Source organism: Lycorma delicatula, chromosome 10 (genome assembly GCF_047948215.1).
Source record: "Lycorma delicatula isolate Av1 chromosome 10, ASM4794821v1, whole genome shotgun sequence".
Taxonomy (NCBI): Eukaryota; Metazoa; Arthropoda; class Insecta; order Hemiptera; family Fulgoridae; genus Lycorma; species Lycorma delicatula.
The window spans coordinates 102,269,969-102,295,790 of NC_134464.1; the positions used below are offsets into that span (position 1 = coordinate 102,269,969).

The 25,822-nt window shown below is 28.0% G+C and overlaps 1 protein-coding gene and 1 long non-coding RNA gene across 12 annotated transcripts in view; one reads left to right on the top strand and one right to left on the bottom strand.

Moving 5' to 3' along the window:
* The first annotated feature begins 59 nt into the window (after positions 1 to 59).
* The window catches only part of LOC142331040 (uncharacterized), a 107,721-nt gene continuing 81,958 nt past the window's right edge, over positions 60 to 25,822 (top strand). For 8 of the 11 annotated variants that reach the window (XR_012757875.1, XR_012757873.1, XR_012757872.1 and 5 more), the window contains exons 1-2: positions 60 to 426; positions 8,503 to 8,600. The gene's annotated coding sequence lies outside the window, so the exon portion shown is untranslated. Of the gene's footprint in view, positions 427 to 8,502; positions 8,601 to 24,232; positions 24,365 to 25,822 lie in introns of all 11 variants that reach the window. The other 3 variants (XR_012757871.1, XM_075376661.1, XM_075376659.1) reach the window with 1 other exon arrangement.
* LOC142331262 (uncharacterized) lies at positions 3,194 to 6,675 on the bottom strand. Its single transcript, XR_012757938.1, has 3 exons — positions 6,537 to 6,675; positions 4,012 to 4,139; positions 3,194 to 3,300 (listed from the first exon to the last, which is right to left on the bottom strand). It is a non-coding gene; the product is annotated as an uncharacterized LOC142331262 (long non-coding RNA).

Below are 25,822 nucleotides of genomic sequence, written 5' to 3' on the forward strand. Positions count from 1 at the left end.
TCACATTGTTAATCTATAAATATATAGTAAAGGCAATTTCTTTTATACGGATTTGAATACTAGATCGTGGATATCGGTGTTCTTTGGTGTTTCTATTCTCTGGTTGGTCTTCCTATTTTCATCTTACTATAAAGATATCATCTACTCATTAGTTATTTCTGTCATATTTACTTATATATAAACTGTTGTGCAGATTGTAGAAATATTTTTAATTCTCATTCAAGTGCGAGTTCTCATGTGTGTAACATTCAGTTTTGTAGCTGACTTTCGTATTTGCGAGTATATGTTGTTCATTAAATTGAGTGTTTTTTTATTAAATTAGTGTGTTTACAAAGTGTTTCGTTTTAAAATACATTAGTTATTGTATTATATTAACAATGCCTCAAAGTTGCATTAATCATTCAAATAATTTCTGCTACATCTCTGGTAAGTTAACATTCTAGTCTCAGAAAAGAAATATAACTCCATCGATAAAAATGTCATACAAACTGTATTTTGAATTAAATTAGGTGATCAGTACAAATCAGTTGGGATCCTTATAATTACTGTGCTTCTTGTGTAACATTGCTGACTAGTTGGCTAAATAGATCTTGTCACATACCATTTGCAATTCCAAAAGTTTGGAGAGACCAAAGAATCAAACCACAAACAGTTATTTATGTGTAATAAAGATATCTGGGATAACTGATAAAAAGGTGTACTGTTAAATACCCTGATATTCCCTGCAGCCAGTGCCACATAGCCAAGAGATTCCAATTCCAGTACCACCAGAAACACAGATCTTAGATGAAGATGCCAAATTTTGTGCTGACTTTCCAACGTAAAAGATGCCATCCTTTCAGTATTGAAAGGATGGCATCTTTTACAACCAAACACTAAGTAAGTGCTTTCTGTGACATCCAGTCAGAATTTGAACATTTATCTCTCAGTATGAAAACTTAGTATATTGCAATGATGTGAACTATTTACAGGAAGCTTTGGGACATACACACCATCCTGATGAATGGGAAATTTTTATTGACTTGTAAAAACTTCAAGTTTGAAAGCTGTTCTTCTTCACATTAGAAATAAATACTCATCAATACCATTAGCATACGTGTTCACATGAAGGAGTCTTATGAAAATATGAAACTTGTATTGAACAGGATTCAGTAAGAGAAATATTTATGGCAAATTTTTGGCATATGGATTGCAACTTGGTTATACTAAGTTCTGTTGCTTTTGTGTGAGTGGGACAGCAGGAATAGGAAAAAAGAGCAGTGGCCAAAGACCACTAACTGTAGGAGGCCAGTACTGACTGTCAGTGGTCTGTGCTGACTGTCAGTAGACAGTAGTGACTGCCAGTGGCCAATACTAACTGTAAGAGAAAAGAATATTAGTCAGGCATTAGTAAAACCAGAAAAGGTTTATCTTACACCACTACACGTTAAGGTAGTTTATTAAAAAATTTTGTTAAAGCAATTCAGTTTCTAAAGAGCAAATTCTCTAATATAAGTGATGCTAAAATAAAGGAAGTTATATTTGTTGGGCCACAAATAATAAAACTACGAGTAATCTGGCGATTGAAGAATGTTGATTTTGAGATTGCTGCATGAAAATCATTTCAAACTGTGGCGAACAATTTCCTTGGAAACCATAAGGCCAGTAACTACAGAGAACTTGTTTCAAAAAAATTTAAATTCTTAAAAAATTGAGCTCAGTAGAAAAAAGCTATTAACATACATGAAATCAGCATAGAAAATATTATAAGAGTTAGCAATTCACTCCCACTCAACAAACAAAAAATTAAACTTTGTTGACTAGTTTAATATCTAAAAAATAAAATCTTAGAATATTAAATTTATTTAAACATTATTTTATTTTTACTGAATGTTATTTGTTCATTGGTTATTCCAATGACCAAATAAAACTTGGTTCTTTGCTGCAGTATGTTATAAATACATTAGTACATTAGTAAATCTGCTACATCAAATTGTGGTACATGAATTTTTCTTTCTAGTACATATAAAAAAAAGTTCTACATTGATTTAAAAAAATATTAAATTTAATATTAATTTAAAAATTTTTTTTAAATATCTGACTAGCAATTGGATTTTAAATTGGGCATGGATGTTTTGCCATCGATAACCCAAGCATTTACTAAATATAGCAATATTTAGCAAAGCAAAAAAAAAATTGTAGTGGCCATCTGATCTGCAGAATCTATACCCCCTTTTTTGTATAATACCACCTTTTCCTTTTGCTCCTTTTCATCAGCAACGTGTATTTCAAGGGATCTTTATTTGGAATGTATGTGTAAATTAAAACATAAATTCATGCAATCTGTTCAATTTTTGTAATATGAATACAATCTTTTTTAAATGAAACAGTATTGGCTATTCATAATACTACAAAGGAAACATAATTACGTAAAATTCCACATCAGAATAAGAAGATGGTATTTGATTTAGTAAAATCTGCGGGTAACAAAAAACAAAAAATAACATTTTTATTTCAAAAACAGGAACCAAAAATAAATAATTGTACCATTAATTGTGCCATCATGCAAGCCCCACTTTAGACATATAAACATTCTATTATTTCCTGTTATTTTTTTATGTAATTATATTCTATAAATCCAATACATTTAAAATTATATCTTTTTTGGAAACTCACAATTATAATATCCACTACGAGTTGAATTTTCATTTCCACTGCAAAAAATTGCCAAAAAAAACTTGCTTGTTATGCAAGTTCAAAATATGGTAAATTTTCACTAGTACCAGAAAAATTGATCTCATCATTGATTTCATGAAGCATCTTTTAAAATTATTTCAAGAGAAAAGCTATTATACAATAAATAAGTATTTGACTGACAACAGCAGTTATTAATAAATACTTAGATTATAATTTAAGTGAATTACCAACAGAAAGATTTTCTAGGTTTCATGTTTTGTACTACAACTAGTGACATTGCGACACATGAGGTATTTGGTGTAGCAGAATAGTAGTTCTTGGTGTACCTGTCCAGCAGAGAATGTTGTAATTACAATAATAACACCTGAATTACTTGCTTTTGCTAATTATCTAATGTTTTATTTATAAATCCTAAGAGTAACCAGCTGAGGTCACAGTGTTGTTCAACTAACCCATATGGGTTAATATTTCATCAACAAAGACTAAAACTATGGAATTTCACTGGGTACTCACCCTGTTAGAGCCAAAGATTTCGTAAATTGCAGCATCATAGAACAGATCGAGGGCTTTAACTTCCTTTGATGCAAGTAGTCTTATTCTAACTCTAAGAATTTGGTTTCAAAGCTGCACAAGTATCAAATTTTATCAGAAGTTTTGAAGAAAACACTATTGGGAAGAAAGATACAATAAAGAAATTCTAGAAATAGTCATTCCAGTCTTGACATATGGGTCGGGGCTATCGGTGAGAGAGATGTCAAATTTGGAGGTAGCTGAAATGCATTTCTTATGATCAACATGTCTGTGTAGATATTACAGTATGTGCCTGTGATAAAAGAATATTGGCTGACATTTGAAGCAGCTAGTTTTTCAAAATGTGAAACTGCCTAATTGAGTTAAACTACAATTTCTGATGTAATGAGCAACTTTTCTTTTTTTTTTTTTACTTTCCAACCTGATTTTAGCAATTTGATTTTATTAAAATCAATATATTGGGTTTTGAGTTACGATTTTCAGTTATATACTTTTTTTATGTATAGAATTGTATACTTTATAATTATAACAAATTCAAGCCTCAGGACTGATATTCATTCCATGATGTTGATGATTATATTCATTGGTACATGAGACTTTTTTAATGTGTGATTTATGAATATTTTATTTAAGATGATTATTTAATTAGCAAAAAAAAAGCTATGGAATTTTATTTTTTATAAAAAGGTTCTTAAAGCTATATTCTTACTTCATATTTGTTTCAACATTAAAAAAAAATTATTTTTGTGTAACATGTTCATAAGCAAAAATTATATTTATCTTTGTTATTACATATTTAATTACCTGAAACCAGAAATATTTCAATCAAAACATTGGCATCACTCAATATTGGTCATGTAATAAGTGATTAGATTCATTTTTTTTTTATTTCTCATTTTTCTCTGTTATGTCATTATAATTGGGAATCAAGTCTGAAAAAGATGTAATGGAAAATTTATATATATAGTAGATACTTTTTTTACAATAGTAAAACTTTGTAATTAACCCTTTCACTACCAAATTTTTGTCACTCATCAGAATTATTTTTTACTCTGCAGCCATGTTTATTTAAGTAATTTTTATTACTTCAAATAAATTTAGACCAAACATTTTTTCTTGCCAAAAAAATATGAACATGTCCACTGGAATGGACATCTATAGTGAACGGTAGTTAGTTTCTATGAAATAACAAATGAACATCTTTATTTATGAAAAATGTAATTTTTACAAAATAGTTATTTATAAAATTCATATAAAATTATTATTAAAACACAACTTTTTTTCTGTCTTATGTCTATAAATACTTTAAAAGAATCTATTATCAAAAAATTATAAACAATAAACACAGTAACGCTGAGCAAATCTTACCATAATAAATGACTTACAAGTCATAATAAATGCTTAGAAATTATTATTATACTAAAAAATAAACAAACAATTACAAATTAAAAGGAATTTTTAACATAATATCAGTACATCATTATATCTATTACTTTAAATGTTCATCAAACAATTTCTGCTATTCACAAAACAAAGGTGGACTTTACATTTTGTACAGTACACATGAGTTTTCTTGGTGCACTTAATATTTTTGCATCAAGTTGCATCTTTTTTGGAATCATATTCTGTTAGGTGGTCTACTAAATCTTTCTGAACTTCAACTATAGGCCTTACTTCTACATTATGTCTTTTCAATGGGCGGAAAATTTGTTCTCTAGAACTTGGTCAACCTCTTTTCCTGCAAGACCCTACTGGATTATCCATTTTTACAAGAGCTTCGCCCAAATCTAATTTAAAATCCAACAGATCAACAAATGATTTTTTTTAAGTTGTTTAGCCTGCCTATACTCTAACCAACAATTTACACAGGCTATATCAATGATATGAAAAATCAACCTTAAAGTCCCCTTATGACTCTTTTAAAATATTCTATAGATCGCAGTAAGTAGATTCAGAGTATCTACTCCTCCCATTCCATAGTTATATTTTTTAACTATTTCTGGTCTAGTTACTACTAGACCAGAATATGTTAGAACATATTTCTTACTCTTCTTATCCCACCTGTTTTCATCTGGTGTACCTACACCTACAAAATTGGAACCAAGAACAATTGATCGATTATCAGTCCATTTGCAAATAACAACTTCCCATCTCTACTGGTCACTTCTTAGTGAAAACCTTTTGGCTTTTTTGAGCATTCTTTGTCAGACATAAACGGAGGCTTACAAAAACGATCAACTCTAACTGTACCAGCTGCAAATATTTTATTATTTTTTAAAATCTTGAATAAATTTAAAGTACTAAAGAAGTTATCAAAATAAACACAATAGTTCTCTTTTTTAAGCTGTTTTGTCAGTTCTAAAACTACAGAGGCTCCTAAACCAAATGATTTTATGTTGGTTTGATCAAATTCTGTTGTTTTGCCCTGGAATAGTATGAAGTCATGTACAATACCACTCTTCCCACACAAAACATTTTTTATCCCCCACTTCTTAGGTTTTTTTCATATACTGTTTAGTAGAATGATGCCCTTTAAATGGGATTATCTGCTCATCAACACTGAGATCTAGTTCCATTTCTAATTCCTTGCATCTTTTTCTGACAAACTAAAAAATTGGCCTTACTTTAAAAAATTTGTCATCTGAGTCTTTCATTTCTAAATTGTTAACTATGTGTAGGTTTGATCTCAGTTGATAAAAGCGATTATGAGTCATTGTTTCAGAAAATATCATGACTTTTAGAGATTTTCTCCAGTACATCTCTATTCTGGGAAATTTTAAACCTGACATATAAATGTGTAACCCAATCAGTGCACGAATTTCTTGAGCATTTGTGGGCTGAAATGTTATACCTTTCTAGAGGGCATACATGTTAGTTTTTTCAACCATGAATGAAATACATTCCTCAGTTATATATTTGCAAAAATAATCTATAGGAGAATCCAAATCAAAATAATTCTCTGTGTTTACAGAAAAATCACCAGTTGCAGGTGGATTGGAAGGCCTTCTTCTCCATCGGATATCTTTTTTATCCGTGGCAGAATTAATAAAAGTGGTGGATCTGACCCAGCTGATGTTGATGGCCTATCACGTAATTTTGATTTACTTGTTCCCCTGCTTGATTTTTTTCATTTAAAATAGGTGCTGATTGTACTGGAGCTACTTGTAATGATGGGAGTTCAGGCAGCACAGGTGCTGTTTGCAACAACAGCTCTTGTATTTCTGCAGCATAAAAAAATGTAGCTTTAGCAGGTATTCACTGAATCCATCCATTTTAATACTGTTTCATGAGCCAAAACTAGGCTCAATATAAATAAAAATGAAACTTACCAATTCTTGTAGGTCCCTTTGATGGCCCTTCATCACCTATCTCATCACCATTCTCCAAACCTACCAAATCTGAACAATTTCCATCTAATAGATTCAGAACAGATCCAACATCATCTTTGTCATATAAATCATAAAATCCATTATCTGAAAAATAAAATAAAATACCATGTAGTTTGATTCGTACACCTAACTAAAATTTAAAATAAGAAAAGAATAGAGATAGAAAATAGTCTAAAGAAAAAGAAAGTAGTCTACTGGTTACTGTATGATACTAGAAATTTATTTTTAGCTCATTATAATAAGAAGACAATAAACCTAATGCTTATTTTAGAAATTCAGCAATTCACATCTTGCTTTTACAGCCTTATAATAAAATTTCTACATATAGCACAAATTTCAGGGTTATTGTAATTTTTCAATTTATGAAAATGCTAAAAACAACTAAACTGAAGCATAAACTATCTTATGCTCAGATAAAATAACTTAATGAAAAGATGTTTACAGATTATATTATGTGAGGTTAGGAATATTTTTCCTACTATGTAGGGCTACTTGGTTATTTTATCAATGTATAAATTACCTTACATAACTTATAATAAATAATATAAATTAGAAATATTACTCACCTCTAATTAAGTAAATTTCCAAGTAAAAAATGAGATATCAGCACTTATGGTCACTGCACAAATAAGCAAAAGAACTGTAATAATAATAACCATAACCTCAAAATTACATTGCAGTAGCAATACCCTTTAACTACACTTAGGCATTTGAATGTACACCGAGTTTTTGTGTAATTTATAAATTTCAGCATGCATCCCTTCAAAAAGTAATCCATTTATAAATTAGAAAATATTATTTTAAAACTAAAAAAAATGATATTATGTTGTGAATGTGTCAGTTACTTTGGAAAATTAGAAAATTCTATGTACCTCTCAATACGTTCAGAAGAAGAAATGCACTACTTGGATTAAAAGTATAAAAAAGCCATTGATACATAAAAATCAACTGGTAAAATATCTGGGCACCGAAATGGACAAGAGGAGTGAAAGGGTTAAATTACTAATCATCTTTAACCACCAAAAATAATAAAATAACCTGTAATACCAACCTCTGTTATATATAGAATATGTATTAAATAAAACTTTATATGATAAATATTATATTTTGGCATAATCATCACAAAGCTATATAAATAAAATTTGAATTCTGTTTCATAATTTACAATGAATTGAAATTCAGAATAATAACTGTGAATGAATTAAAACTGTATAACGCCAGATTACTGTAAAATGATATCGACAGTTTGTCACATTTATGTGGTTAATTTACTATAAAATAACATTTAAAACAAACCCACGAGAGACTATGCCAGTACAATGTAAATGTTTCATCAAAAAATTATTTTGATAAGATTACTTACTATGTTTGGAGATTTTTTAATATTCTTATCTCTCAGAAAAAAATTTGCTTATAATCCCCAGAATTGAAAAAAAATTGTATGAATTATGTTTTACACAATTTTTGTAAAAATTATAGGGCTTTGAAACTGCAAGTCCAAAGAAAGGGAGAAGTAACTCGTTTTCTGGTGGCTTCCTGTAATTTACTCAATAATGCATTACTCAAATGTAAAATAATATATTCATAATAAACTAATGTAAAAAAAACTTTTGCATACATTATATTATATTATATTTATTACATTACATTATATTTTTCCTAACTGATGATGATTAAAAGTTACATCTCAAACTTAAGTTCAGTTATTTGTTAGCCAGACTTAACATTTTATTTTGATTTGTGATCTTTTAACTAAATTCATTAAAGATCAAATTGGATAAAATTTGGAAAAAAATTGTTATCCACAAAAGTATAGTTATTTGAGATATTTAAACATACAGTGGCAAATAAACTATTTGAGATGTTTTTTATTCTTTGAAATAAATGAATATTTTTTTTTCTCCAGAGGAAATGATCTTGGCACTTACCCATATGAAACGCGTTCAAGTGACGAACCAGTTTGCGAAGGCCAATTGGTAGAGAGTGAAATTAAGGGTCTCTGTGGTAAGTAAAAATATTGTTTATGAAATACAATTGCAAAAAAATTTATTTTATTTTTTTTTTCTTTATTTTTATAAAAAAAAATTGATTCCAATTCGCATTTTTCAGAAAAACCTGTAAGAAAACTAGTTTTCCTAAACTACAAGAAATTCTTTTTTAATATTTATCTGATTATAGAATAGTGACGTTAACCTTTACAATAGATTGTCTCCAATGAGATTTTCAAGGGCATTATGTTATCTATAAAAAAAATGTGACAGTAATAGTTTTCGTAATTACACCAGAGTTTGCCTATTTATTAACATTATGACACGTATATCATCTGATTCATACAAACAAGGCCACTTTAACAAAAAGCCAGTTTGTCAGTTGGGTTTGTCACTTGTAAGTAAAATGTTATTAAACGTATTAATTGGTTAATTTAATCTATTAATTGATCTTATTATATTTTTTGCAAAACCAAACTTACCAATCTTTTAGATAATATAAAGTTTGTTTGATTTTATAAGCATTCAAAGTAAAAATAAATCAAATGGACAACCAACTTAGTAAAGTGTCAACAAATAATGTCCAAACAAGTAGATTACTAATTCTTTCTTTTGATTAAGAATATTTATTTTAATTTTTTTATATGGGATCTTTACTGTGTTCATTATTGGCACCGCCAATGTAATGTAATGAACACCATATTGTTAGAGAAAGCATCTATTAGTGACATTTATTCCTTTGATGATTTGTGTATGTATCACAAGAAGAATTGTAATGTAAAACAAAAAATTTATATATTTTTTTTACTGATGTATTTTCACAAAAACTAGTAATTTACAGTTTAACAATAGATTTAAATATTACTGAGAAATTATTTTCCAATCACAATATCATTAATAATAAAGGCAAACAAATTTCAAACCTTATTATTCAATATAACCTTTCTTTAAATAATGTTTTCAAACACTATCCAAGAACTTCCCTCCTGGTTATAAGCCCGTATTTGAAACCAAATATTAACACATAGCAGTTAACAAGCCCTAACTTTGTTTTAAAATCTTTGCTGTCGAAAGTAATCATTCAAGAGTAACTGCCAAACTCTTACAGAATGCATTTCAAGCATTAAATGGGGATTGGTTTGCACAGAATAACTCTGGCAAATATGGAAAAATTTAGAGAGCTAGGTTGGAGACTTTCCTCCGACTAAGTCTGAGAATTTTTTATTTGTGTAGACATATAGCAATACAATGCTGATTTGTATCTCTAGAGAAAGGCTTGATACCTGAGGTCAACCTTCAATCTCTTTGAAAGTAGACTAAAGTGAAAGTTGAAAAAGAGGTAGTTAGTCAACCTTTCAACACAATTTCCTCCAGCAACAAATACAGTATATTCAACTATTGATAATCAATCACTTACAGCTTAATAGCCTTACCAAGTTGTTTATGTCAGTTCTTTCTTACAAGGTCTTTCTTGACTTCGTGGAGTTAAAAGTTCATTAACTCCTTCAAAAATTTGGAATTATTCAAAATATGTGAGAATGTTGATATTTCTTCTCAAGAACTAAGAGAAAACTCACTATCTTCATTTCTTTTTTTTAACACGCTGCTGTTGTGGTATCTTGGTGTATCAAATTATCAGGTACTACACAGTCAGTACACCTACTTACTGCACTTAAGATTATTGTAGGACATCCTGGCACACAGGTGCCGAGAATGACAAAGCTAGTCCAATACAGTTTCCTTCAGCTATAATCAGTTTAAAATGATATGTGGTGAGTATATTCAGCTAATTGAGATATCTGTACATCTGTAAGCCATAACGGCGTTTGTTTGGACTTTTCATTCAGAAGGCACTTTCTTATTACAAAATACAATAATAACAAGACAAATAGCTCAAACTACCTCTATTTACTTCTAATCTATAGCATATAATATATAGCTATAGCTTCTAATCTAACATATATATATATATATATATATATGTTGTTATTTTGTATTCAGTTATTAATCTTATTTGATGTCTATGAAAAATATTTATTTTAATTTACCAAAAGTTAGAGTTTTTTGAAAGTAATTTTGAGAATATTCTGCTATTTAATGATTTATCATTTTCTTCATTGTTCGCCGAGAACATGTAGATATAAATATTTACATATTAAAAAACAAAATAAAAAAAACTAATTTTATTAAAGTTTTTTAAGTTTTAAGAGTTCAAGAAGTTCAACACTGATAGCTCAACATGACACTATTTTTTCATGTTACATATACTGGTTTCATTAAGACCAGCACACTAATAGCGTATTGTTTCATTTTCACATTTCTTTGCAGTGTGACCAAGACCACAGCAGTTATAATGCTTTTGAAAATCTAAATCTTTATATAATTTACTCATTTTCCAGTAACATGTAACTTTATGCTATTCAGTGTTTAGTGAAATAGCAATGGATCAAGATCATTATGCATTAGTTGTTAAATTTTTATTTTTCTGACTGTTTAGCTATTAATTAACCAGAGAAGTAAAATACGTCCATCGTATATCAAATTTAACAGTACGTGATATAAGCAAAGTGTATTTCTGTGTAAAAAGAAAGTTTTTAAACATGTAATTTTACATGTTTTAAGTCTAGTAACGAGAGTGAAGCATACTAGCAAGAAAAAAATTCGTATCGGTATCGTTATTAAAAATATACTGATTACTGAGGCTCCTGGGTTCAACTCCCAGATAATTTACCATTTGTTCACCGATATCAGTTCGTGTCGTTAATTATTTATAAATCAATATATACTTAGGAATAACACAAAAAAGCAACTAATTTTTGCTTGGAAAGGAAGCAAGATATAACATTTTAATAAATTTGTATAAATATATTTTTCAAATTTATCGGCTTTGGTAGTAGTTTTTATTTAAATTATATATATATATAAAGGAGCGGAGCTACCAATAAAATTTTAACGAAGTTTATACAAAAAAAATTTAGAACATTCTATCAGTTTTTATTTTTGTAATTACAAAGGTTTTGCTATAACAAATTTGAATGAGAAAAAAATAAATTTATACAGAGTAATACATTTCAATATATATAATTAAAATTGTGCGCGCGTGTGTGATTATACAAATAAATAAATAATTTAATTAATATATTATTTATAAAGAGATAATAAGGTTTACTTAAACTGAAAATTATGTAAGACAACCGTTCGCTTTGGTTAACGTACAGACATAATATTCTTAATAGGGAGTTGTATTCATAAAACACAGTTCTAACATTTACTGATGCTATGACAGACTATGTTGCCATTTAAACTGATTTTTTTCCCGCCTTGCCAGTGTACTCGCCACAGTTGGGTATCAGATAAATCGCTGCGTTGCATTTGTCTTATATCTTATTCAATTCATTTTCATAGAATAAATCTTCCAACAAGCTAACCCAGTAAGGAAATGAATAAAAAAAATTTTTTATTACTTATGGTAAAATTTTTATAATTTTTTTTCTTAATTTAATAACGAATCATTATATTATCATTTTACTATTTTTTATAAAAAAATAAATATAAAAAAATAAATAAATTTCCAACAATATTTATAGTTGATGTTATATTTTCCATTTGCAATACGGTTGTACTACTTATTTGATATTTATCGTTTATGTAGTAGTATTAAAAACTTAAAAAATCATACTTACGTTTTTATTTTATATAATACAGTTAATAAAATAATCACTGATTTTATAAATCCGACCTTTTAGTTAACCGGACCTACATATTTTATTTACTCGTAAAATTTACATAAATTATTGCTTATTGCAGTATTCGAATTATTTTAAAGATTTTCTTGTTATACGATTCAGAGATTAATTATGATTCAAATTATCTGAGATTACTGTTTATTAAAACGTCGATTATTCGGACCTCCATATCTAAAACATGTTTCGACTTAAAAGCGGTGACAAATCTAACAGATAAATAAATATTAAAATATTGTTTGTTGAACCAAGACTCAGATTTAAGCAAGAGTGTATTTGTAACGAAGTTATTAGTTACGTAATTTCACAGCCGATGGTAAATAATGACGTAATGCGCTAGCATTTCACTTAATCAATTTTACCTTCTCAATTCATAGATTTAAAGCGTATGAAAAATACCAAATCTTGCCGGGATTAAACCCAGAACTCTCCACTGATTCTACCGCTCTTTCCGTCGTGTGTGTTTCCTCAGTTCATTCAGGAAATGTTATTCTGTTTTATATTTGCGCTAGATATAGGCCGACATTTTTTCATTATATTTTATTCATTTACTAATTATTAACTCGTAACAAAAAATAAAGCTAATTAGCCAACCCGTTAATTTAAATAGTTATCGATTCTTCGACTGTTTTGTTTACAAAAACGTTTTTCTGCAATTACACTCTCAAACTGTTTCTTCATAAAAATAAAGATTATATGAAAGTAATTTGGAAATCATAAAAGTTTTATAGTCATTTTACTAAAAATTAATTAAACTTACAAAATTAATGATCTTCTCCACCAATAGTATTTTATGGGGACTGGTGCATATAATTTTTTAGCGTCTTAAAAAATTATTTATTATTTTCATTTCATTAAAATTAAAAAATAATAAACTGTACTTAAATTGTAATATTTTTTTATTGTTATAATTATCCGAGATATGCATAAATGTGCCTGCGGCACATTTATGCATAATCATAAGCAACATAGAGCAACGCCCGTGCGAAGTTGGTTGGGTAACTAATTGTAGTACTAGACTGCATCTTAAGCGAAAAATAATATTACTGTCTTTTTACCTCATACCGAGCGTGGGAACACATGCACAGGCAAGGAGTATTTCAGACCTTTTTTACTTCCTTGTACGAAGTAAAGGAAGTATTGTGATCGCGAAAAATTTCGCTTTTCAGATTTCAACCAAAATATTCATTTTGACCATCCCTGAATCCATTTGACAGTTTCGGCGTGACCTCTGTACTTATGTATGTGTCTCGCATTACTTAAAAACTATTAACCGTAGTATGTTGAAATTTTGGATTTAGGACTGTTGTAACATCTAGTTGTGCACTTCTCCTTTTTATTGCAATCGACTGAACCAAAAGTGTCCAAAAAAAGCCCACTATTTCTTAACTGCAGTAATAAGCCCTGATTGAGAGCTTTTCAACGATATATCATAAATGTTACTTATTTTCATTGGTTCCAGAGTTATAGCCAAGTAAAAGTTTAATGAAATATTTGGATTTTACAAGGAGAAGGCACATCGGTTTGAATCAGACTTCATCTCTTTTTTTTTTAACTTCTTTTATTTAAATATGTTGATTTATTAATTTATTAAACTCTCATTGTAAAAAAAACTTTTACTATGAATAATAATTCAGTAATAACCAAAAAGAAAAAAATATCATGAATTTTTATGAAATAAAATTACATACTTTTTCATTTTAAAAAAAACGTGTAAATATAATTTAATTTATTAACCTGTGATTGTAAAAAAATTACAATAAATAATAATTCAATAATATGAAGAAAAAAATCAAAAAATTCTTTATTAAAGAATTAGAGGATCGTATTTCACTTTCAAATGAAATAAGTTTATACCAAATGAAGCAAAAAATGTGTATATGTAATTTAATAGGCATACAAGGAAGTCATGTGGTGTCCCACATCAATTTTTTTTTTTAAATTATGACAGTGAGGTAGATAAATATTTTCGTACGTAAAAAATTAACGGGATTCGGATCCAGAACCTTTTGGATATAAATCAATTTTGTGATACATTTAATCTGATAAAGTAAAATGAAATGTACATTGTTTTGTCAACCAGAACGGTAGTAATAAAAAAAAACAAGAAAATTGTATCCTGTTACCATTTTAATACGTATTATGTGTTGACTGTTAGTGAAGCGTGTCAATTGATTTAATTTCTAATGCAGTAAATTTTTTGTAAAAAAATACTCTTCCCGTACATTTTTTGGGTCAATGAAATCAAAAGAATGAATTCGTGATGTACAAAAAATTTCAAGTTTTAAGTCTGTTGCGTAATTAAAGAATAATGGAGGGCGCGCGCGCTCACACACACACACACAATATTTTATTAACTTACTCGTATGTATTGTTAAACCAGTCAGAGTGACGTTGCATCTGAATTAACGTTCTTTTTGTATAGTAAAGAATTCTGGGTTCGATTTCCGGTTACGTTATCTTACATTATTATCAAAATTCATAACATGAAAAATTAAAAATCATAACCTAAATAAAATTGGGTGAATAGTAACTGACGTTTGTCGGCCTCCGTGGCGCGAGTGATAGTGTCTTAGCCTTTTGTCCGGAGGTCCCGGGTTCGAATCCCGGTTAGGCATGGCATTTTTACACGCTACAAAATAATCATTTCATCTCATCTTGTGAAGCAAATACATAACGGATGGCCCGAGGAAAGGAACAAATATATATATACTTTGTATGTTGTCAATACGATTAAAATAAATTAAAAAAAAAAAAGAAATGGTTATAAATATTCGTTTTATTTATTGAGAGATAATTTTACAAATTATACTGCGCTATCGTAGACAAAACTGCTCGCCGACGCGCTGTCTACTACTCCAGTTGCTATGAGACGTACAACTGTTTCAAGGTTAAACTACACAACTGCCGTCTGGAACGCGCGGCTGCATAAAGCACGTTTAACAATAATAATAATTTACAAATGTTTAATACTGTCTAAAGTAAAGCCATTCGGTTTATTTCTTTTTCACACCCTCCGAGATTTTTATTCTACTTTTTATTTTTTTATCATTTTTATTTATTTATTTTATATTTTAAATACACGTATTGGTGTCGAAGCCGATAATATCAAACCTCATCTTTCCAGTATATAAGTTTTTTTAATGGTTTTATAAATAAATTTAAATGTATGGAGACCAAATTGATTCTAAACTAAGTATTTTATAAATATTAAAAATGCGATTGTGTTTCCGTTCAGCATATCTCTCGATTTTTTTTTTTAAATATTGTTTTTTAACATTAATGCATAGTATTTTTAATAAAACTGTTCTGAAGGAAGATCAAGTCTATTCTTTAACGTTACTTAATATTTATTTTTACATTTAGTATGTGATTTTGTGCTGAAACCTAGAATCGAAATCGCGACTTTCAACTTGTCAGTCTTTTTTTAATAGGTAATATCAAAATAAGTATTTTTAAAACCAAGAATCGAACCCACTTACTTCCAATTACACCAATCTTTTTTCTTTCCTTTTTTAGGTTTTTTAATTAACTTAATTATAGACAAAACCTACATTAGAAAAATTGAACTCTGTGAGAATCAAATTGAGTCTAAATTTACGTACTTATTTTTTTTTATAAGGATTATGCGTGCAATTTATAATAGAATCTTCAATTTATGGTTATTTTTTTATTGCGTAAAACTGATACAGATATTACACATATGGAGTGTTGTCCATGCTGTAACCGAAGCCTAAAGATTAAATATAAAATTAATACAAAAAATTTAATCTTCTTTAAAAATAATTCCTAAATTCTTTTTTGAACAGAGGAAGGTTAAGAAGTGTAACGATAATAACTGAAAAATATATAACACTTCAACTCGACGAGTACAAAACCTGGCTTACTCGCAGAAATGAATTTACTATTTTAATTCAATAATTTATTATATTAGGTTGGAGGTTGTGTGTGGAAGTATGGTATTGACATTTTGAAGTGAATTAAAATTTCAAGCCTGACCGGTATACGAAACCGGGATCTTTCGGATGAAAGGGAAGATATTACTACTCCACCTCGGCGATTGGCGAGGTGATTAGTTGATACGTGCTGAAGTATTAATTACATTAACTTATAAACTTAAAAGAATTGTAATAAAAAGAACAAAGATAGAAGATAAAAAGTATAAACTTCTATAGGATGTGATTTTTAGTGAAGATCTAACAAAATAATTAAATAATTTTTTTTTTAAGTAACAGTAACAGTACAAGTAAGTAAGTAAGTAACGGAGTAACAGTACAAGGTGAAAAGATAAAGATGCTACGATTTGCTGACGATATAGTAATTCTAGCCGAGAGTAAAAAGGATTTAGAAGAAACAATGAACGGCATAGATGAAGTCCTACGCAAGAACTATCGCATGAAAATAAACAAAACGAAAGTAATGAAATGTAGTAGAAATAACAAAGATGGACCGCTGAATGTGAAAATAGGAGGAGAAAAGATTATGGAGGTAGAAGAATTTTGTTATTTGGGAAGTAGAATTACTAAAGATGGACGAAGCAGGCGCGATATAAAATGCCGAATAGCACAAGCTAAACGAGCCTTCAGTAATAAATATAATTTGTTTACATCAAAAATTAATTTAAATGTCAGGAAAAGATTTTTGAAAGTATATGCTTGGAGCGTCGCTTTATATGAAAGTGAAACTTGGACGATCAGAGTATTTGAGAAGAAAAGATTAGAAGCTTTTGAAATGCGGTGCTATAGGAGAATGTTAAAAATCAGACGGGTGGATAAAATGACATATGAGAGGTATTGCGGCAAATAGATGAAGAAAGAAGCGTTTGGAAAAATATAGTTCAAAGAAGAGACAAATTTATAGGCCACATACTAAGGCATCCTGGAATAGTCGCTTTAATATTGGAAGGACAGGTAGAAGGAAAAAATTGTGTAGGCAGGCCACGTTTGGAATATGTAAAACAAATTGTTAGGGATGTAGGATGTAGAGGGTATACCGAAATGAAACGACTAGCACTAGATAGGGAATCTTGGAGAACTGCATCAAAGCAGTCAAATGATGAAGACAAAAAAAAATTCAAAAGAAAATATAGATTTCTCTTTTAATACAGTTTCTAAAATATATTTCCTGTTTCAGTAATAATAATTATTAAAGTATTCAATACATAAAACAGTAAAATTAAGATAGTTCCTGTGAGATGTTCATTGTACTAAGAAATTTGTACTTATTTTCAGTAGGCCACTAATGGTAGCGAAGCGCAACAAATAACAAATACATATAAATTATATTTACTATTTATACAAATAATGTATCTAGATTTAATATAAAAATTAGGCATTCCTATAAAATTATTTAAAACATTAAAGTCATTTTATAAATTTTACCTTTATAAAATTATTTTAGTTCATTTATAAAACTGATGAATTAATTTTATAAAAATTTCGCGATATTGATGTATCAACATCAAAGAAAAAAAAAATTAAAACACCCTTCTTATTTTGAATAAAAAAAATTTGTAAACTGGAAGATTATTAAATAACTAGAATAGATTTTAAATTTAAAAATATCAATAAAACACGAGATTTCATCTAAAAAAAGTGCATCATATAAATTGTAGCAAGGTACTTTTAAAAATCATGTTGAAATTTTTATTTAGTTTTCATTAAACTATAAATAAAAAAAAGAAATGTTTAATTTTAAACCGATATATTAAAAAAAAAAATTGTATACAATAAATTAAATCAAATGTTCATAAATTTAAAATAATGTCCTAAACTGTGTGGATTTCCTTTCTAGAAAATTCTTCAGTTACCATACAAACGATATGCATAATAGTAACCGATTTTGATGAGACTGAGAAATGTCTCTTAATTTTCACGACATTAGAAGTTTTACAAACAACTTTATTACTTTTCTTTGTTTTTGACTGGTCGACGATATTAAGAGTTTACTCGCTATATTTTATGTTCTCTAAGACGGAAAAGATATTATTATTTCATCAATTAATATAATGAAAATTGGTAAATATAAAATTAATTTGGTTATAAATTATTTTCTTTTTTTTTAAATTTAAATTAAATACCTTAGAATAAATAATTCATAAAATCATTTTATTAAAACATTTGCAGTGAAGAAATTCGAAAAATTCAAATTAGCTTAGTATGGTTTTACATTTCTGTTGAAAGAGGAAGTTAAATCCGTGCGTAAATATTTACTTGATTTACTGATAATCTATTTTTATTGCAATTGTACAGTTTTTAGGTAAGATAATATTTAAGTTTATTATTTTATTTATTAATATTATTTAACTACATATGTTTCGTAAAAATCATGTTTGTAACTTTCACGTAGGTTAACAATAAATTTTAATCTATTGTAAGTTTAATATTGGATAAATTTATATTCTCTGAGAAAATAAAAATATAAATTACAACTGTAAGTAAAAGAAATACTAAAGTTTATAAATATTTTTTAAGGTGGATTATCTACGTATTACAGTTTAATTATCATATAATTAAAACACTCAGGCAATTTACTAACTTTTAAAATAATATAAAACAAGTGTTGATTTATTTCTTCATCGCAAAGCTGAACAATTGCTACTGTAAAACAGTTAAAAAGATTAAACGTGTGTCCAGTTTAGTCACGTCTTTCTATACCCCGCTTATTCTTTTCTCATTTTACTCCCTCACTCCTTTCAGTATTTTTTTTATTTTTATTATAAGCTATAGTGTGTGTATCTTATTTCATGTAGCACGTACTCATTTTTGTCCTTGAAAATTGACTAAACAGCATTTTTTGTTTTAAATATTACCATCAAAACAACACTGAGTTTAACTTTATTCTTGACCATATCATCAGACATGTTTTTTATGTACTTATAAAAATACAATTAACAACTATACTACATCAGCCTTTCTTTTTTTGTTTTTATCCCTCTCACCCACACACACACACACACATATATATATATATATATACAGAGAGAGAGAGAGAGATATAGCGCAACAGATCAAAAGACTTTGCTTTAAAGGAGACACAGAAGCGACTAATGGTTATAAATAACTGGTAATCTATTCGATAGTTTACAATAGAAAATGAATATAATTTTATGCTACCGTTTTTTTTTTTTTGTCTTCAGTCATTTGACTGGTTTGATGCAGTTCTCCAAGATTCCCTATCTAGTGCTAGTCGTTTCATTTCGGTATACCCCCTACATCCTACATCCCTAACAATTTGTTTTACATATTCCAAACGTGGCCTTCAATCGACAAAACCATTTGTCGATCAACGCTCTCGCCTTTTAGTTATGAGCAATGAAATTTTGAAAAACGGAAAAATCGCGATAGAAATAAAACGAGTTAAAATTCCCCCGTAGTAACTTTTTTATTACGTTTTACCTTCAGAATTACATCCAGTGACAAACATTATTCGCTAACTAATTAATTAGATTCGCCTAATTAAGGTCATATTTTATTTAGGCACATTTGTTAACGATTACAATAAACTGTTAAACATAATTTAAAATTCATTTTATGCGTAAATATTTTTATTTATTAATAACAGTTAAATAGCTAAATAAAGGTTTATTAAAAACAAAAAAAAATAGATTAATATCAAAAAATTAAATTAAAAAACCATTTAGAAATCGAACCCAGGTTTTAGAAAATATACTGATATAAATTAAGCATACCACTCTTCTGATCACCGTAGCGGAGTGGTAGCCTCTCGGCATTTCATCTGGAGGTCCAAGATTCGAATTGTAATCAAAATATATTTGATTACATATAAAAAATTATTTTAAATAAAACTTAACTAATATTTATATTAACATTAATAAAAAAAGAAGACATATTATAAAAACCCTGCAAAAAGTAAAAAGTAAGAATTAAAACAAATTGAAAATTTTAAACAAAAAAATATAAAATATTAACAAATATAAAAAATAAAAGAATACCTTGTGATCTGGGGGTGTCCAAGTTAAATATCGATCCCGAGACCTTCAATACATTAGTCATTTGCTGTACTATCTCTACTAACTGTGTTACGATAACAGTATATTATCAAAATGAAAATTAGACACAGTTAAATATTTTGTTCAATGTTAACAGCTAATTACTATATAAGAACGAAGTAAGACAAAATCTGAACAAACAAGACCTTTGGTATATTATGTAGCAAGGAAGTACGCTTTCTGTGACACGGTCGCGGCGACATTACATTTTTATTGTTAATTATAATATTCGATTTTTTAAATTTCTGCTTTAAATTAAAATAAAACAATGTTTAGTAAAAAAGAAAAATTATAAAAGCACGCACGCGAATGTACTTTTATATATATGTGCAATAATCACGTTTACGTGCGTGGTTATAATTAATTGAATATTAGGTAAAATTAAATAATTGAAAGCCTCATCATTACTCGTTTATGTACCGTTAGCCATGTTCTTTAGCTAACAGATACAAGTGAATTAAAAAAATTGCTTTCATTTATTCATTAGTCTAGTCTTTTTTTAATAAAAAAAAGTAAAAAAAAATGAAAAAGAAATTAGAACAAACATTTTGGCTAAATTTTTATCGAAAAAAAATTAATAATAAATCTGACCATGTAACATAAAAACCGACCGTTTTGATCTACAGAACATATCAATGTAAATTTCAAGAAAAGTGAGAAAATATTTGTAAAGTATTTCATATGAATAACAAAGGCAATTTATCTTTCTAAAATAGATAGCTAATTTATTAATTACCAAATGTATACACAGGCAAACGGTTTTGTTGTTAAACAGAAATCTAAATTTTTAAAACAAAAAACAGAACTTCAATAGAATATTGAAACCCGAAATAATTAATAAGTAAAGCACATTTAAATAGAAATAATACGTAAATAAAACGTTTAGTCTACAAAAGATTCAGCAAAACCCCTCTTATAGTGTATCGGTACTTACTTGAAAGCAAATTATTTTAGTTACATATTTTTATAAAGTAATCTGTACTTAATTTTAATTAAAATAACAAGAATAAAAATATATTTGGCTAACCTAAAAATAATCATTTTTGCCAAAATAAAATGTTTAGTTCATTAAACTCCCAAATTCCTCCAATATGTTAACCAATATAATCACATTATTTAATTGTGTACTAATTTCTTATTACAAAATATTATAATTTGAAAGAACTTACCTCATTTACACGTAGAATTATTTTCTATACGGTTCTCAGATTCACGTAAAATATATTTAAATATACTGAATTCTCTAAATACAAATAATCAAATAAACAAAATTTGATAACGGTTTTAAAAACACAACTACAAATCGTGAAGACTTTATTTACTGTATGACAACGTTAATCTTTAATAACACTTTTAATATATTAATCACTTTTAATAGATTAATAACAGAAAGAAAATGTTAGATAATATTATTATGTAAGATTTTTTGATTTTTTTACATCGCTGAATATAATGGAAACAGCTAATAATATTATAACCAATTATAATTTTTCATCAACGTAACACACATTTTGATGTACGTATTTGTTTTGATGAATTTCGACGCGACCAGGGGGAGAACGTGAGAGTCAAATGCATTCACATACTCTCTGCTCTCTCCCCCCTCTCACAGTCAACATACGTACAAACTAACCGCAGTAGTAATATTTTTCCTCCCTTCTATTGTTCAGAAGCCATCTTTTTTTTTATATTGTTAGGTTATTTTTACTTTTAATAAATTGAATCTCGTGTATTAAAAGTGATTAAATACGATGACTGAAGTTTCGAATTTTTTTTTTAAATATTTTTTGTCCAGATAAATTTTTTTTTGTGTGCAGTGACAGAGCTTGGGTTATTAATCCTAGGATATCATATTCGAATCCTAATCAGACTCATTAAAATTATACGAACCACTGTTTTACAGTGTAAAATTTATTATGATGTTTGGTCATCATTACTTTCAACGACAGTGTAATATATGTCTATAATGTCAGTTTAAACTTCAAAATCATCAGTTAAAAGTTCTGATCACTTTTAAATTGATAACGATGTTTTGAAAAAAAAATCGGGCATCATTACTTTCAGCGAAATCGGTATGATAGGTGATAAAGGTTGTAAATGGATTTTTTTTTTATGATAGCTAATGACGTTATCTTATATATATTATACATAAGAAAGGGTACATCTTATATTAAATAATGATTTCTAAAAAAAGGGCGTATCTCAAAAATGGTCCACACGGACGATTTTTAACGAAATTTTGAAATGCTTACTCGAAAGTGTGTTTTCCAACTTCCTGGAACGATAGCCGGCAATTTCATGTGTCTAGGTCCAACCGTTCTCGACATACTAGCGCGAGCGAAATTCGCATATGTCAGTTCACCTTATGTAAATTAAAGAAAGGTGGTTTTCATGCGATTTTTTAAATTTATAATTTTTTTTACGACCATAACGACGCCCGACGTTATGGATCGGGCGTCGTTATGGATTATAATTTTTCATTAATATATATATTTTTTTAATTGTGGAGAATTATAATTTTTCAGTAGGGAAGAAGCGGAGCTACAATAGAATTTAAGGAAGTTTATAAAAAAAAAAAAAATAGTAAATTTTATCAATTTTTATTTTTGTAATTACAAAGGTTTAGCTAAAACAGATTTTAAGAGAGAAAAAAATTATATTTATATAGAATAGTATATTTTAGTATTTATATATAATTAAAATTGTGCGCGCGTGTGTGAGTATACAAATAAATAAATAATTTAATATATTATTTATTAAGAGATAATAAGGTGTGTAAATTTTGCGACTTAAAAGCGATGACAAATCTACGAGAACTTTAACAAATCTTAAATAACTTTTAAAGTTAAATAATTTTTAAAGTTTTATAATATAGTTTGTAAAATAATCACTGATCTTATCCATCGGCTCTCCCAGTTAACCGGACTTAACATGTTTCATTTATCCGTAAAATTTACGTATAAATTATTACTTGTTTTAAGTACTCGAGTTACCAGAGATTTTCTTGTAACAAAATTCAGAATTAATTCAGATTCAAATTAAATATAATCTGAGATTAATGTTTATTAAATTGTCAATTATTCGGATCTCCATATTTCAAACATTATGTGACTTAAAAGCGGTGACAAATCTGAGAGAAAAATAATTATTAAAATGCTGAAAAAAATCGCTTGTTGAACCAAGACTCAGATTTAAGTTTGTAACTATCACGCATCTTATAAAATTGTCTTTTATAATTTTTTTAATTTCAGAAATTAAAAAATAATAAACTGTATATTTTTTATTGTTATATTTATCCGAGAAATGATTAGGCATAAATTAGCAACAAGGTTGAACATTGATCAGCGCCCGTGCGAAGTTAGGTACGGTAACTAACTGTACTAAACCGCATCTTGAAAAATAATAATATTTTTTCTTTTACCTCATACAGAGCGGGGGAACGCATGCGCATGCGCAAGTAAGGAGTATTTCAGACTTTTTTATTGAAGAGAAATGAATTTGTGTAAGTCTCGACATTTTTTTATCTTACACGGTTTTGGAAGCAGGTCGTGTTAAATGTATTTAAAATGTTTAATATTTCCTTTTTTAAATATGAATGGAGTAAAAACGGGATGGCCGATTGTCATTTAGTATTTTTGTTTTATTTCACCAATACGTAACGTTACATTTTTTTTTTTTGTTAATCGATGCGTTCCCGTAAGCTGCGAGGTATCATTTTTGAAAAAAAGAATGCAACATAGTAAAATTTCTTATGCGAATGTGTTTACTTCCAATAACAAAGGAAGGTTTAATTAATATTAAACTGTCTGTGTCGGTCGGTCGATCGTTATTATGAGAAATGAAACTACAGTGTAGGACATTTTAGATGGTGTGGTTACTTTCACAATTATTTAGCTGTGGCGGTTGAGAAATTAGTTTTGGAGCGACGGCAATTGCAGTGGTGGAGGTCGACAGAGATATTACATATGTGACACAGTATGGAACCCAGCGGCCATCATGGGTTGATTACACAGTTCATTGACTGCGGTAAGTATTTTTATATTATTTTAATATAGCATAAAATAAGTATCATTATTTTTGTATCTATAGTTTACCTATTGTACCCATACTTATCACGTAATAAATTTTATAATACAATTTGCACTCTCTTATTTTTACAAAATAAATTAACTAATTCGTATAGCCAAACATTTCTAACGTTGTTTTCTAATTCTAATAATATCCCAATTATATGGCAAAATAATATCCCAAAAATAAACCAACAGAAATGAAATAACTTATAAATTTTTCGTTATCCTGTTGTAGTGTTATTAAAGTAGTGTTGATTAAATTGTTACAATTAAATCTAACAGCTGATATTTAGTTAATATTTCTTATAAATCTATAAATACATAAACTGTTTCATATTATTATTCTTTTATAAAAGTAAATATTCAGCTAGCCCATCATATCAACTGATAATATTAGTAATTCATTTTTATTAAGGTACTGTTCAGCCTAAATTTAGAGCTCTTACTGTCAACATACACACACATTAACATGTATCTTTTTTATCAATAAAGTAAAATTATTTAAATGTTAACATGTAATAATCATTATAACTTATTAAAATTAATACTTAATCATCAACTGGACAATGTCTTTTATTGACTACAAAATATGAACCGGAAACGTTAATATGTAGGCTAATTACACCTAACTGAGATATTACACTGAAGCGGTTAGTTATTCGAACATATTTTGCTCCTCAAACACGGTTATTGAAGGTTCTGCAATTCAATACTTAAATTCATAATTAATAACAGAGAAATGATATTGGAGATTCAGATATTATTAATCATTGGAATTGGGTTTGTAACAATTCATATTTAAATTTATCTTTATTATTATCAAAAACAATTTGTATACAAAGCGGTACTTTCATTAACTTTAATTTAATTGTGGAATAAGTGAAGGTTGATACTGTAAAATTTAACATTTTTTTCAGCTATTTAATAAAGTTTTTTTTTCTTATAATGTAGAAATACTAATTAATTAAATACAGGATCAATGCCACTTTTTTTTTTGTTTTCAGTCTTGACTGGTTTGATGCAGCTCCAAGATTCCCTATCTAGTGCTAGTCATTTCATTTTGGTATACCCCCTACTATATTTTAAATTAACTGTTCTTTCTACAGTAGTAATCTATGCCTTTGTAATTGTCATTTCAGACATTGTAAAAAGACAGGAGCAAATGTTATAAGTACAGCGGCTTAAAACAAACTAATGGTAACTTACTGAGACAGGCTTTCTTGCGTGACCCCACATCAAAATGAAATAAAGTGTATTGACAATGGACCTAATACAAGGTCCTCAGATATTATTGCAAACAAATTTTCTTCAAATTTATTCCTGTCAAATATTCCATATATTCCTACATCTATTTCAGAATTAAAAAACACGATTCAAACAAAGTTTAAGTAGAGAATAGTTTAGAATTTAAACA